We start from the raw sequence: 15,889 nt of genomic DNA, 5'->3' as shown, positions 1-15,889 counted from the left end.
TGCTTTGCTTTTAAATGTAAAATGAAGTTATCATGTGAATTTCTTTTATTTCTTTTGCTTTTTTTCCCCTTCTCTACCTTCCTCCCACCCTAGAAATGGCTACCATTAGACACAAGTAGGCATTTATATATAAAATTATTCTACATCTACTTTTATTTTCAGTTCTTTCTGTGGATGCAGATAGTCTCTCTTCATACATCCTCTTAAAATTACATTTATAATAATCAAAATGACTTTGTCACTCAAAGTTGCACTTAAAACAATATTGCTGTTATTATATATAATGTTCTCTTGGTTCTGCTCACTTCATTCTTCACAGTTTCATGTAAGTCTTTCCATACCTTTCTAAGATCTCCATTTTCACCTCCTAAAATTCTCCTTTAAGATTTAGCTTAGATACTACCTTTACTAATTTTCTAGTCAATCTTCTGCCATCTTACATAGCACTTGATTTACAATCCTCATGCATGGGAGTGTCATTTAAATTATTTGTTGGTTAGTGTGTCAAGATTTTCTTTTAGATTATAAGCTTCATGAAGGCAGAGACTGTCTTATTAACCTTCATACCTTCCCTAACTGCTAGTACAGCAAAAAAAGCAGAGAGAAGGAAGGAATGAACTAGGCTAAACAATTTTCAATCTTACTGGAGCACTGATTAAAAGTAAAATCAATATTTAAGTGGTAGAATGTACTGAGAGTTTTTTTTTAGCAGAGTTATTGTGGGCAGTAAGGAAATCCTTTCCTCTCATATCTTGCTAGTGTCAGAATTTCTTTTAGTCTCACTGGTCTTTCCATTAATTTTAGAAAATCTGTTGCCTTCTGCTACCAAGAGCATCCATTCTGACTTTATAGTCAGCTTGCCTTATTGAAATTTATAGCATGTTTGGTATGGAAGGGTCAGTGATCATCTGATCTTAACCTATTCCTTTTTTTTTTTCCTGAGGCTAGGGTTAAGTGACTTGCCCAGGGTCACACAGCTAGGAAGTTTTAGGTGTCTGAGACCAGATTTGAACTCGGGTCCTCTTGAATTCAAGGCTGGTGCTCCATCCACTGAGCCACCTAGCTGCCCCCACTCCTTTTATATATGAGGAAACTGAGCCTCAAAAAGCTAGCAAGTAGAAAAATAAAAACTTGAACCCAGGCCATCTGACTCACAGGATAGATCATAGAATTCTGTAATCCGAAGATACCTTTGAGACTATGTAGTTCAAACATCTTATTTTATAGATGAGGATACTGAGTTCTAAGAGGTTAAAGAGCTTACTTGTGGTCACATCAGAGACAGAATTTGAATTCAAATGTTTCCTGATTCTTGAGTCCAGTTCTTAAACCATAGTACAAGAGTAGATTGACAAATCTAGATTTTTTTCTTTTTCTCCCTGCATAGCAATATTCCCCCTCTCCCAACTTCTCCAGGAAACACTCAGAATCAATCTGGGTTTTTCTAAGTACTAGGATAAGCAATTTACAAATAATCTCACTGGAGTACTGACTAACTTTAAGTACTATTACAAGGAAGATAAACTCAGAGTGGGATGATTACAAAACTTCTAAAGAAAATTAAATAGTTTCCTTTCTGATTACAATGAAACTAGATTTCTGTTCTCCACCTCAAGGACTGCATTCAAATTTTCACTTAAGTGGGAAAAGTCATGACCCTGAAAACGAGAAAACCCTCTGCCTAGATATTGTTCCTTTCCTCTTTGCCTGAATTCTGTAGTTTTCTGGCCTTACCAACCAATTTTATGGCTTAAGCAGAGAGGGATTTTATATCACCAGGATTAGGAGGGAAAGATATATTAGTAATGATAGTTAACATTTACAAAGGGTTTACTGTGTACCAGCACCATACTAAGTGCTTATTTCATTCAATCTTTGCAACAATTCTGAAAAGTAAGTACTATTATTATCCCCATTTTACAGAAGAGAAAATTGAGGCAAAGAGAAGTTAAATGACTTGTGCAGGTTCACACAGCTAGAGTATCTGATGTTCCTAATTCCAAGTCTATATTCTCTCTACTGCTTCAGCTATCTGTCCTAGAGTGGAGTTTGCTACTTAAAGGATGGCATATTGACGCTGTTCTAATGGTAGAGAATTGATGTGAGAATCCCCTCTGGTCGGCACACAGATCCAGTGTGGAAGAATTCACAAACCTGAAAAGTCTGAATGGCAAATGGGATTTTTATTGGCATTGAGAAGCCATCTTTGCTAGGTCTTGTCAGAGGAATAACAAAAGTTTATCACTGAGAAGAGAATGTCTTCATGGTGGGCAAGAGTCCTGGCTGTAAAGGGCTAGAACTGAGCAATGCACTTGGATAATGAAGCACGTGAGACTAATTGCCAATTGGACAGTTCCCTATTAACTTGTTTGAAGGTTGACCCTCCCCAGCTGTTCTGTGCTGACTTGATTGGTGGGACAAAGAGGGGGAAGTGATGTGTTGTGTGGGAGGAGTAGGAGAAGGAAGAGGAATTGAGACAGGATGCTGACTCAGTCTCTGGGCATTTGAGGGAGGAAGGTGTGTGTGAGGTTGCTAGGCCTAACCCCCTGACCTTGACCGTAAAAGATCAAGAATAAAGACATTTAGTGATCCTGACTCCAGCTGATTTCTGAGAAGACAGAGTTCCAGCACTGGCAGGCAGCTGCCAGACCAAGAACAGAGGTCCCTTGGCAAAGTATAATCCTCCTTCAGACTTCTGCAGAGATTTGGAGTTCAAAATTATCTTTTATTGATGGTCTGGGGCTTGGTTCCAGTTGAAAAGAGAGTCAATGCCCCCAGGCCTAGATACTTATCTTGGAGTTTTAAGCAACTCAATAGGAATATCAGGCCCAGATCTCCAACTAAATAAAATAATTTTGAAGGCTTTTTCCCAGAGTCTTGGGAATTTCCTGAAGGGGGATTGGGGCCACCCCAAAAGATCAACGGAGGGTGATTTGACCAAGATCTCCAATTGAATGAAGCCATTTAACTTGTCTGGGAAGATATGCTTTCCCAGGGGAGGGCCAGAGACTTCGAATCTCCCTTCTTTTACAGATTAAAGAAGACACAGTTTCAGAATTCACCCCCATCAATATAGATTGGAGTTTCCCTGACAATCCTGGGATGGCAAGGGTACTCTCATTTGGACAAAGAAGAAAGGTTGTTCTAGATGTCAGAAGTCCTATTTCTAGTGAGTTCTTGTCAGTAATAGGTTTAGAATTTAAGGCTCTGGTTCTTGGCAGCATCCTAGAGATTTGTCTGGTGTTTGAGACTCTGGTCTTAGTGGCTAAGGAAAAATCTGTGGATTCAAGCTGACTGGGTTTTACAGATGTAGTACCTGCTTTAAGGTGGGACTTAAGCCAGAGCAAATCAGTGATTCAGGCTTGGAAAAGAAGAAAATAAGACACTCAGAGGCCATCTAATATTTAACAAAAATAGGTTTGCTTAACAGTTGTCTAGAGATGATATTCAGCAAGAAAACAGCACTACATCTGGTGGGCATTATTGAAATATTAAATTAAATTGAAATAATGAAATTATTGAAATAGTCCCTGGCCACCACATTTATCATGGTAGTATGCCTGGTATGAAGAGTGTATTGGCTCACATAATAGAGGGACACTGCATGGGGGGGGAGGGAGTTGAGGGAGAGGGGGGATAATTTGGAAAAATGAATACAAGGGATAATATTATAAAAAAAATTACTCATGCATATATACTGTGGAAAAAAATTCTAAATAAAAAAAATAGAGGGACACTGTCGGGTTAAGGGATATTGGGTTTTTTTTGAATGTCATACATGCATAGTATGAGAAATGGAGGACATTTGGTTTCCACAGTTATGAAAATTAAATTGGAGAAATGAAACTTAAATTAGAAAACTGAAACCCACAAGGACATCACAGAATAATTAAGGGTGGTGGTTTATCTTCCACCAAAAGTGTGTAAGTTCCTTGGGAAGAGGGACTGACGAAAAGATTCTTTTATTCTTTGCCCTTAGCCCTTTTCTGTTACCTTTCTCTTCTAAAATGGAAGCCCTTTTTGGGGACGGACTGGTTGTGTAAGAAGGGGTGGAGATTCATGTCATGTAATTTCTGTAATTTCCAATTAATGGGGAACCAGGGGAAGAACTTGTGTTTTAGGTTAGGAAAAAATGGTGCCTTTGGAGTTTCAAAGATGTGTCTATTCACCCATTCCAAGAATACAAAATAAATCTTTTCTTCATTCATCAATAAGTCAGTGGAGTAAGATATTTTGTTTCTTATATCTATATACCAGAGCTTCTTAAACTTTTCTACTCTCAACCCCTTTTTGCCCAAGAAATTTTTACATGATCCCAGGTATATAGGTATATAAAATGGATATACAAATCAAATATTTACTGATAATAAATGATAATTTCATGATTTCCACATTTAGTTAGGATACCCCATAGTTTAAGAAGCTAGATTTTAGGCTAATTAGTTCTCAGTGGGTTCATTTTCTTTTCACTAAAAAAAACCTAGCCTAGCCTGTGGGGTAGATACATTCCAGTCTTAGTAAATCCTCTTACACAATGACAATGTTCTATCTTAATCTTTTAGAGGTTCTTTCTCCCCTTGAATAACTGGAGAGCTCATTATTTGACTACCCTGACTTTGGAGATTCAAGATGAGTGCCATACACAGCCATTACAGAAGAGTTAAGTACAGATGAAAGAGGAAAAAAAAAACATGAAAGAAAAAGACAGCAATGTAAAATAATGTAATGGTTCCCTGAAAGATTACCATATTGAGGTGACTTAACAAAGACTCAAGCCTTCACTGACTCCTTTCAGAAGAATCACCAAAAAGAAATCTAAAAAAGTCATCTTTAAAAAAACCCTCAAGGGAAAGGAATCCACATGTGCAAAAATGTTTGTAGCAGCCCTTTTTGTAGTGGCAAGAAACTGGAAACTGAGTGGATGCTGAATGGGAAAAATTTGATATTTCTTCAAAAGGAAAATATAAATTAACCAAGCTATGGGATCAGGTTCCTTTTTTCCCTTGACTTTCCTCCCTGGCAAATAATTCTCAGGACATGGGTGGATAGAACAATTCTGTGAAGGTATAGAATAGACTGATCTAGCTAGCGTTTATCTACCCAGCCCATAGGTTGAGAGCACATCTCAGGGTCAGCAAAAGGCATGTCTTTGTTTAAATTTGTATTTATGTGTTGCTTCCCCATTCAATGTAGCTTTTGAGCTTAGAATGTAAGGTCATAATCTCAGTCAATGAGGATGAGCCAGCAGGAGCAGGGTTAATGTTGCATCAGGGAAAATATATATTGCTCCTGCTGCTTGTGCTCGGTACCTCACTTGTACCTCTTGTATGGTGGGACGACTTCAGCTTCTCATGAGAAACAAATAAAACTTTCTCTTTACACCTGAAAAATCTTTGAGATTTATTGGGTGAGTTGCATACCACACAATGCCCATGAATTGGAGAATGGCTGAATAAATTATGGATTTAAATATGAATTGCCAAATCTAGATGTTTTTTTCTCCCTGCAAAGCAATATGCAATAGCAATAAAGAATGGAATAATATCCATATGTTATGGAATATTGTTTTATAAGAAATGATCAGCAGGATTATTTCAGAGAGGCCTGGAAAGACTTATATGAGTGAAGTGAGCAAAACCAGGAGATCATTATACATAGCAACAAGAAGATCATATGATGATCAATTCCAATGGATGTGGGTCTTTTCAACGATAAGATGATTCAGGCCAGTTCCAAAGATCTTGTAATGAAGAGAGCCATCTGCACCCAGAGAGAGGACTGTGGGAATTGTGTGGATTATAACATTTCACTGTTTTTGTTGTTGTTTGCTTGCATTTTATTTTCTTTCTCATTTTATTTTCTTTTTTGATTTGATTTTTCTTGTGCATCATGATAATTATATAAATATGTATGCATATGTTGGATTTAACAAACATTTTTACCACGTTTAGCATATATTGGATGGTAAGTAATCCAAGTATCTAAAAATATTTGCCATCTAGAGGAGAGAGTAGGGAGAAGATGGGGGGGAAATTGGAACACAAAGTTTTGCAAGGGTTAATGTTGAAAAATTATCCATACATAACATGTTTTGAAAATGAAAAGCTTTAATAATAAAAAATCCCTCCATTTATAGTGAAAGCAGAGTGAGAACCAAGCTACCACCATAGGATGGCTTGGCTTGAGACCTCTAGCACTTAAAGAGACCTTTGTCTCCCTCTGCCTACTTGCCCCCTATAAATGACCACCACATGTTTGTCTTCTATTTATCCACTCGTGGGTATCTTATGTCTGTTCCCAGTCTATGCCAGTGTCATCTACCCTCTCCTGTCTGTCTCTGTCCATATTCAGCTCCATGTGCCTATTTGCCTGAATATTCTTCCTCTACTGTTCTGGCTAGGCACTGCATATGACTGGTTACTGGATTGAACTTGTTTTTCCTCTTGTTCTCACTTCTCTGTCTCTACCTCATATCCTTGAATTCTTTGCCAGCCCTGTCTAGCCTCTTCCCTCCATAGGTTCAAGCCTCTTTCCTGCTTCCCTTCCCCACATTTGGGGCAAATTCACTTCATAAAAATTGCTTTATATAAAGGTCTGTTGAAGGGTTCACTTACACAAAACTGAAGAGAGGACCCCAAAACTCTGAAAATCCTTAAAGAAGAACATCTCCTTCAACTCTGCCTCAGTGAGGGATCCCACCCCAAAGTACAAACAATTTCATCTTTGATATCTGGGTGGGGTTGGCTCAGTCCTGAAACTCATTGAATTCAATTAAAATCCTAGCTCTAGCTCTAGGAGCCAACTTGGGACTCCACCCATAGACCCCTTCAGCTTGTAGCCAAAGCCACCTATTACAAAAAAGCCAAACTAAAATCCTCTCTTTGCAGAGGTTCCAAACATGCCAGCCTGATGAGGTATAACCAAATGAGGAGGTCTATACCTCAATAAAATTAGGATTAATTGAGGTCTAGTATCAGGTTTGGGGTATAGGAAGTCAAATGGAGCTCCCCTGCAACCCCTTTGGATTTGGTGCAAGGGTACCTAGTTAAATGAGGTCTAGCGGCGATGAGAGTCCCCTGTAAATGAATTTACAGGCCCAAAAACCTAGATTGATTAAAAAGAGGTTTATTGTAGGGTTTCCATGGGGTTGGGCTACCTCAGCAAATCATTAGAATGGGGGCTGGGTACAGCCCAAACTGGCTCAGATACGGATCTCTCCCCTTGGAATACAAAAGGGTGGCTTTGACCAGATCTTGTAAATCAAAGGTCAGTCCAAAAGGGGGATTGGGGATCAGAAAATGAATCTTAAAGGGGGCTACGCCCGCATCAAGCCCTCTGCTTGGCATGCCCAGAGCCTCTGTCCACTGGAATACTCTTTCCGGTGCCATTCTCTCTTTATCCTCACCTATTTTCCTAACCAGACTTTATGCTTCCCAACCCCATAATAAATCTTTTGTTTAATCAATCTAGGTTTTTGGATCTGTAAATTTCTCTATAGAGAATCTTTGCGCCACCAGAAAGGAATACCCAAAACTCCCTACTCTTGTGCAGAATTCCAAGGGGTTGCAGGGGAGCCAACTCCACCATTTAGTTCCCTGAACCCCGAACTTGCCACTAGACCTTATTTAACTCCCTGACCACCAGAAACCCTAATCTCATTTTGGTTCCCTAAATCTAAACCTCATCAAAACAAGAACTTTTTTTTTTTTTTTTCTTTTCTTCCTTAAGGGAAGGGACAATATTTTGCCTCTCTTTGCTAATTCCTTAACAAAATACCTGGCACAGAGCAAATGCTTAATGAGTGTTTACTGACTTACTAACTGAATGGGGTAAACCACTTTCCTTCTTAGTACTTTCCAATGAAAATGTCCCTCTACTATATAAGTTGTCTTTTCCACTAGAATGTAAGTATTTTGAGGTTAAGAATTGTTTTTTGTTTCTGAATCCATGTGCTTCATACATAAGAAGTGATGGGGTTGCAGAAATGCTGAACTCTCAAAAATATATTGGGCCACCAAATGATGGGTTGTGGCAGTTGAATTCCAAAAATATATTGGGTTTTGGGCTGGTGTCTTGAAAGAATTTGTAGGTTTAGACCATCTCCAAATCAAGAGGCAAAGATTTTACTATTATTTCATTGACTGGCAAGTCAAGCTCCAAAAGAGGTTTTTTAGTCATTAACAAGGGCAAAGACTTAGGCTAAGTTCCCTAGCAGAATTCACTATTAACAAGAAGCAAGACATCTTCAAGGCAAGTTAAGTTCCTTTTTTTTTTTTTTTTAATTTTAATTTTTTTAATTTTATAATTATAAATTTTTTTGACAGTATATATGCATGAGTAATTTTTTTTATAACATTATCCCTTGTATTCATTTTTCCAAATTTTCCCCTCCCTCCCTTTGCTCCCTCCCCTAGATGACAATCCCATACATTTTACATGTGTTATAGTATAACCTAGATACAATATATGTGTGTAAATCCAATTTTCTTGTTGCACGTTAAGTATTAGATTCTGAAGGTACAAGTAACCTGGGTAGATAGACAGTAGTGCTAACAATTTACATTCACTTCCTAGTGTTCCTTCTCTGGGTGTAGTTGTTTCTGTCCATCATTGATCAACTGGAAGTGAGTTGGATCTTCTTTATGTTGAAGATATCCACTTCCATCAGAATACATCCTCATACAGTATTGTTGTTGAAGTGTATAGTGATCTTCTGGTTCTGTTCATTTCACTCAGCATCAGTTGATGTAAGTCTTTCCAAACCTTTCTGAATTCATCCTGCTGGTCATTTCTTACAGAGCAATAATATTCCATAACCTTCATATACCATAATTTATCCAACCATTCTCCAATTAATGGACATCCATTCATCTTCCAGTTTCTAGCCACTACAAAAAGGGCTGCCATAAACATTTTGGCACATACAGGTCCCTTTCCCCTCTTTAGTATTTCTTTGGGATATAAGCCCAATAGCAGCACTGCTGGATCAAAGAGTATGCACAGTTTGATAACTTTTTGGGCATAATTCCAAATTGCTCTCCAGAATGGTTGGATTCTTTCACAACTCCACCAACAATGCATTAGTGTCCCAGTTTCCCCACATCCCCTCCAACATTCATCATTATTTGTTCCTGTCATCTTAGCCAATCTGACAGGTGTGTAGTGGTATCTCAGAATTGTCTTAATTTGCATTTCTCTGATCAGTAGTGACTTGGAACACTCTTTCATATGAGTGGAAATAGTTTCAATTTCATCATCTGAGAATTGTCTGTTCATATCCTTTGACCATTTATCAATTGGAGAATGGTTTGATTTGTTATAAATTAGGGTCAGTTCTCTATATATTTTGGAAATGAGACCTTTATCAGAACCTTTAATTGTAAAAATATTTTCCCAATTTGTTACTTCCCTTCTAATCTTGTTTGCATTAGTATTGTTTGTACAGAAACTTTTTAGTTTGATGTAATCAAAATCTTCTATTTTGTGATCGATAATGATCTCTAGTTCTCCTCTGGTCATAAATTCCTTCCTCCTCCATAGGTCTGAGAGGTAGACTATTCTCTGTTTCTCTAATCTATTTATTTTTTTTTCTTTTTTTTTTAAATTTTTTATTTTATTTTATAATTATAACATTTTTTGACAGTACATATGCATGGGTAATTTTTTACAACATTATCCCTTGCACTTACTTCTATTCAGATTTTTTCCCTTCCTCCCCCAACCCCCTCCCCCAGATGGCAAGCAGTCTTATATATGTTAAATATATTACAGTATAATTTAGATACAATATATGTGTGTAGAACCGAATTTTTTGTTGCACAGGAAGAATTGGATTCAGAAGGTAAAAATAACAGTTTACATTCATTTCCCAGTGTTCCTTTTCTGGATGTAGCTGGTTCTGTCCATCATTAATCAATTGGAATTGGATTAGTTCTTCTCTATGTTGAAGAAATCCACTTCCATCAGCATACATCCTCGTACAGTATCATTGTTGAAGTGTATAATGATCTTCTGGTTCTGCTCGTTTCACTCAACATCAGTTGATGTAAGTCTCTCCAAGCCTCTCTGTATTTCTCCTGTTGGTCATTTCTTATAGAACAATAATATTCCATAACATTCATATACCATAGTTTACCCAACCATTCTCCAATTGATGGACATCCATTCATCTTCCAGCTTCTAGCCACTATGAAAAGGGCTGCCACAAACATTTTGGCACATACAGGACCCTTTCCCTTCTCTAGTAGTTCCTTGGGGTATAAGCCCAGTAGTAGTATGGCTGGGTCAAAGGGTATGCACATTTTGATAACTTTTTGGGCATAATTCCAGATTGCTCTCCAGAATGGTTGGATTCTTTCACAACTCCACCAACAATGCATCAGTGTCCCAGTTTTCCCACAGCCCCTCCAACATTCATCGTTATTTGTTCCTGTCATCTTAGCCAATCTGACAGGTGTGTAATGATACCTCAGAGTTGTCTTAATTTGCATTTCTCTGATCAATAGTGATTTGGAACACTCTTTCATATGAGTGGAAATAGTTTTAATTTCATCATCTGAAAATTGTCTGTTCATATCCTTTGACCATTTATCAATTGGAGAATGACTTGATTTCTTATAAATTAAAGTCAATTCTCTGTATATTTTGGAGATGAGGCCTTTATCAGAACCTTTAACTGTAAAAATGTTTTCCCAATTTGTTACTTCCCTTCTAATCTTGTTTGCATTAGTTTTGTTTGTGCAGAAACTTTTTAATTTGGTGTAATCAAAATGTTCTATTTTGTGATCAATAATGGTCTCTAGTTCTCCCTTGGACACAAACTCCTTCCTCCTCCACAAGTCTGAGAGGTAAACCATCCCATGTTCCTCCAATTTATTTATGATTTCGTTCTTTATGCCTAAATCTTGGACCCATTTTGATCTAATCTTAGTATGTGGTGTTAAATGTGGGTCCAGGCCTAGTTTCTGCCATAATAATTTCCAGTTTTCCCAGCAGTTTTTGTCAAATTATGAATTCTTATCCCAAAATTTGGGATCTTTGGGTTTGTCAAAGATTAGATTGCTATTTTTATTCACTATCTTGTCCTGTGAACCTAACCTATGCCACTGATCAACTAGTCTATTTCTTAGCCAATACCAAATGGTTTTGGTGACTGTTGCTTTATAATATAGCTTTAAATCAGGTACACTTAGACCACCTTCCTCTGACTTTTTTTTCATTAGTTCCCTTGCAATTCTCGACCTTTTATTCTTCCATATGAATTTTGTTGTTATTTTTTCTAGGTCATTAAAATAGTTTCTTGGGAGTCTGATTGGTATAGCACTAAATAAATAGATTAGTTTGGGGAGTATTGTCATCTTTATTATATTCGCTCGGCCTATCCAAGAACATTGAATGTCTTTCCAATTATTTAAATCTGACTTTATTTTTGTGGCAAGTGTTTTGTAATTTTGCTCATATAATTCCTGACTCTCCTTTGGTAGATATATTCCCAAATATTTGATACTATCGACTGTTATTTTGAATGGAATTTCTCTTTGTATCTCTTGCTGTTGGATTGTGTTGGTAATGTATAAAAATCCTGAGGATTTATGTGGATTTATTTTGTATCCTGCGACTTTGCTAAAATTCTGAATTATTTCTAATAGCTTTTTAGCAGAGTCTTTGGGGTTCTCTAAGTATACCATCATGTCATCTGCGAAAAGTGACAATTTGATTTCTTCATTTCCTACTCTAATTCCTTGGATCTCTTTCTCGGCTCTTATTGCCAAGGCTAGAGTTTCTAGTACTATATTGAATAGTAATGGTGATAGTGGGCAACCTTGTTTCACTCCTGATCTTACAGGGAAAGGTTCTAGTTTATCACCATTACATATGATGTTTACTGAAGGTTTTAAATATATGCTCCTTATTATTTTAAGGAATAGTCCATTTATTCCTATACTTTCAAGCGTTTTTAGTAGGAATGGATGCTGGATTTTATCAAATGCCTTTTCTGCATCTATTGAGATGATCATATGGTTTTTATTAATTTGATTATTAATATGGTCAATTATACTAATAGTTTTCCTAATATTAAACCAGCCCTGCATTCCTGGTATAAATCCCACTTGGTCATAGTGTATTATCCTGGGGATGATTTTCTGAAGTCTATTTGCTAATATCTTATTTAAGATTTTAGCATCAATATTCATTAAGGAAATTGGTCTATAGTTTTCTTTCTCAGTTTTCGATCTACCTGGTTTAGGTATCAGTACCATGTCTGTGTCATAGAAGGAATTTGGTAGGACTCCTTCAATCGCTATTTTTTCAAATAGTTTACATAGCATTGGAGTTAGTTATTCTTTAAATGTTTGGTAGAATTCACCTGTAAATCCATCTGGTCCTGGGGACTTTTTCTTAGGAAGTTGGTTAATAGCTTGGTCTATTTCTTTTTCTGAGATGGGACTATTTAGACTACTTACTTCTTCCTCTGTTAATCTGGGCAAGCTATATTTTTGAAGGTATTCTTCCATTTCATTTAAGTTATCGAATTTATCGGCATAAAGTTGAGCAAAGTAGCTCCTAACTATTGTTCTAATTTCCTCTTCATTAGTGGTGAGTTCACCCTTTTCATTTTCAAGACTATCAATTTGCTTTTTCTCTTTCCTTTTTTTAATCAGGTTTACTAAGGGTTTGTCTATTTTGTTGGTTTTTTCATAAAACCAACTCTTAGTTTTATTAATTAATTCAATAGTTTTTTTACTTTCAATTTTATTAATCTCACCTTTTATTTTTTGAATTTCAAGTTTTGTGTTTGTCTGGGGGTTTTTAATTTGTTCCTTTTCTAGCAATTTTAGTTGTAAACCCAATTCGTTGGCCCTCTCTTTCTCTATTTTATGCAGGTAGGCCTGTAGAGATATAAAACTTCCCCTAATTACTGCTTTGGCTGTATCCCACACATTTTGGTATGATGTCTCATTATTGTCATTTTCTTGGGTGAAGTTATTAATTATGTCTATGATTTGCTGTTTTACCCAATCATTCTTTAGTATAAGATTATTTAGTTTCCAATTTTTTTTTTGGTCTATTTTCCCCTGGCTTTTTATTAAATGTTATTTTGATTGCATTATGGTCTGAAAAGGATGCATTTACTATTTCTGCCTTACTGCATTTGATTTTGAGGTTTTTATGCCCTAGTATATGATCAATTTTTGTATAGGTTCCATGAACTGCTGAGAAGAAAGTATATTCCTTTCTGTCTCCATTTAGCTTTCGCCAAAGATCTATCATATCAAACTTTTCTAGTATTCTATTTACCTCTTTGACTTCTTTCTTATTTATTTTGTGGTTTGATTTATCTAATTCTGATAGTGCAAGGTTGAGATCTCCCGCTATTATAGTTTTGCTATCTATTTCCTCTTGCAGCTCTCTTAATTTCTCTTTTAAGAATTTAGATGCTGCACCACTTGGTGCATACATGTTTAATATTGATACTGCTTCACTATTGATGCTTCCCTTTAGCAGGATATAATGCCCTTCCTTATCTCTTTTAATTAGATCAATTTTTGTTTTTGCTTGATCTGAGATGAGGATGGCTACTCCTGCTTTTTTGGTTTTGCCTGAAGCATAATAGATTCTGCTCCACCCTTTTACTTTTAGTTTGAATGTCTCATCCTGTTTCAGGTGTGTTTCCTGTAAACAACATATAGTAGGATTCTGACTTTTAATCCAGTCTGCTAACTGCTTCCTCTTTATGAGGCAGTTTGCCCCATTCACATTTATGGTTAGAAGGACTAATTCTATATTGCTTGCCATCCTATTAACCCCTGCTTATGCTTTTCCCCTTTCCTTCCCTTTTACCCTCCTATCCAGTATTAAACTGGTAAACACCACTTGCTTTTCACAGCCCTCCCTTTTTAGGATCCCTCCCCCACCTTAAAGATCCTCCCCTTATTTTACCCCTTTTCCTCGAAATTACTGTATTCCCTTCCCCTTAGCTTACTCCTTCCCTTTCACTTTTCAATGAAGTGGAAGAAGTTTCACCATAAATCGAATATGTCTATTGATACACGCTATGTTCATCTTCCTCCTTTCTTTCTCTCAGATATAATAGGTTACCTTTGCCTCTTCATGAGATGTAGTACCACCACTATACTTTTTTATGATATAATCTCCTTTCCACCTCTAGTTTCTAAGACAAATTGTACATATGTTCTTTACATATTTTTTTGACAGAAGTATAGTTCTCAAGATTTCTTTTTACCTTTTTTAGAAGTCTCTTGAGTTCTGTATTTGAAGATCAAACCTCTTATGTAGGTCTGGTTTTTTCATCAAAAATAGATGGAATTCATTTATTTCGTTAAATGTCCATCTTCTTCCCTGGAAAACGATGCTCATTCTTGCTGGGTAAGTTATTCTTGGCTGCATACCAAGTTCCTTAGCCTTTCGGAATATCATGTTCCAGGCCCTGCGTTCTTTTAATGTGGATGCTGCTAGATCCTGTGTTATCCTTATTGTGGATCCTCCATATCTGAATTGTTTTTTTCTAGCAGCTTCCAATATCTTTTCCTTTGTCTGATGGTTCTTGAACTTGGCCACTATATTTCTTGGCGTTTTGATTTTAGGGTCCCTTTCAGTAGGTGATCGATGAATTTTCTCAATGTCTATTTTACCCTCTGTTTCCAAAACGTCTGGGCAGTTCTCTTTGATAATTTCCTCGAAAATGGTGTCCAAGCTCTTTTTTTCCTCACATTTTTCAGGGAGTCCGATTATTCTCAAATTGTCTCTCCTGGATCTGTTTTCCAGGTCTGTTGTCTTTCTGGTAAGGTACTTGACAGTCTTTTCAATTGTTTCATTTCTCTGGTTTTGCTTGACTCCCTCTTGGTTTCTCCTTGAGTCATTCATTTCTACTTGTTCCAGTCTAATTTTCAATGATGTATTTTCTTCACTCACTTTTATATCTCTTTGTAATTGTCCAATTGAGTTTTTATCTTCTATGGAATTTTTTTCCATTTTATCCATTTTATTTTTTAGAGAGCTGATTTCTTTTTCCAGCTCTCTAATCCTGTTTTCCTTGGAGTTGTTTACCTTTTCCAGCTCACTAATCCTGTTTTCCTTGGAGTTGTTTACCTTTTCCAGCTCACTAATCTTGTTTCTCAATGATTTGATTTCTTTATCCATTCTGTCTTTGAATGCATGGGATGACTTCTCCAGGCTCTCTTGCCAAGCTTCCCTTTCCTTTTCCCATTTCTCTTCCAGCTCTCTTGTGAGAGCCTTTTTGATTTCCTCTATGAGGTTCTTTTGTATTGAGGAGCAGCTTATATCCCTCCCAGGGGATACATCTGGGGACAGTCTGTTCCTAGTCTCTTCAGCATTTGAAGTCTGCTCCCTCTCCACACAGAAGCTGTCAATGGTTAGAGCCCTTTTGAATTTTTTGTTCATTTTGTCAGAGTAGGAATCAAAGAAAACAAACTGACAAGAGAAACAATTGGTCTGTTTTGCGGGGGATAGGGCTGGATGTTATTAATGGGCTTCCTCTACAGACTGGGGGTAGGGCAGCAGAGAGCCACTAACAGAACAGCAATGACTGTACTGAGTCTGAGCTCTGAGGCTCTGAGAACGCACCCAGTCATTCCAGGTGGGGGTTGGGGGTGGCCGGGCTCTGAGAGATGCTGGCTTTCTGGGGTTTTAATCTTCACCTCCGGTGTTTACACCCTCTCTGCTGCTCCTGGCTTGCTGCCAAGACGGAGCATCCACACTGGGGCAAAAGCCCTTTCGCAGAAACGGCAGAGATCACACCCCTCCCCCTCCGGTCTGAGCTGTGTGAGCTGCCTGTCTTGCTCTGGCTGTCTGCCCTCAGTCTGTGCCCAGTCTGATTGACCCTCCCCCGAACAAACACAGACCTTTT

This window comes from Sminthopsis crassicaudata, chromosome 4, assembly GCF_048593235.1.
Source record: "Sminthopsis crassicaudata isolate SCR6 chromosome 4, ASM4859323v1, whole genome shotgun sequence".
Taxonomy (NCBI): Eukaryota; Metazoa; Chordata; class Mammalia; order Dasyuromorphia; family Dasyuridae; genus Sminthopsis; species Sminthopsis crassicaudata.
The sequence above is the reverse complement of the archived record's forward strand: the minus strand, read 5'-3'. Positions refer to the sequence as shown.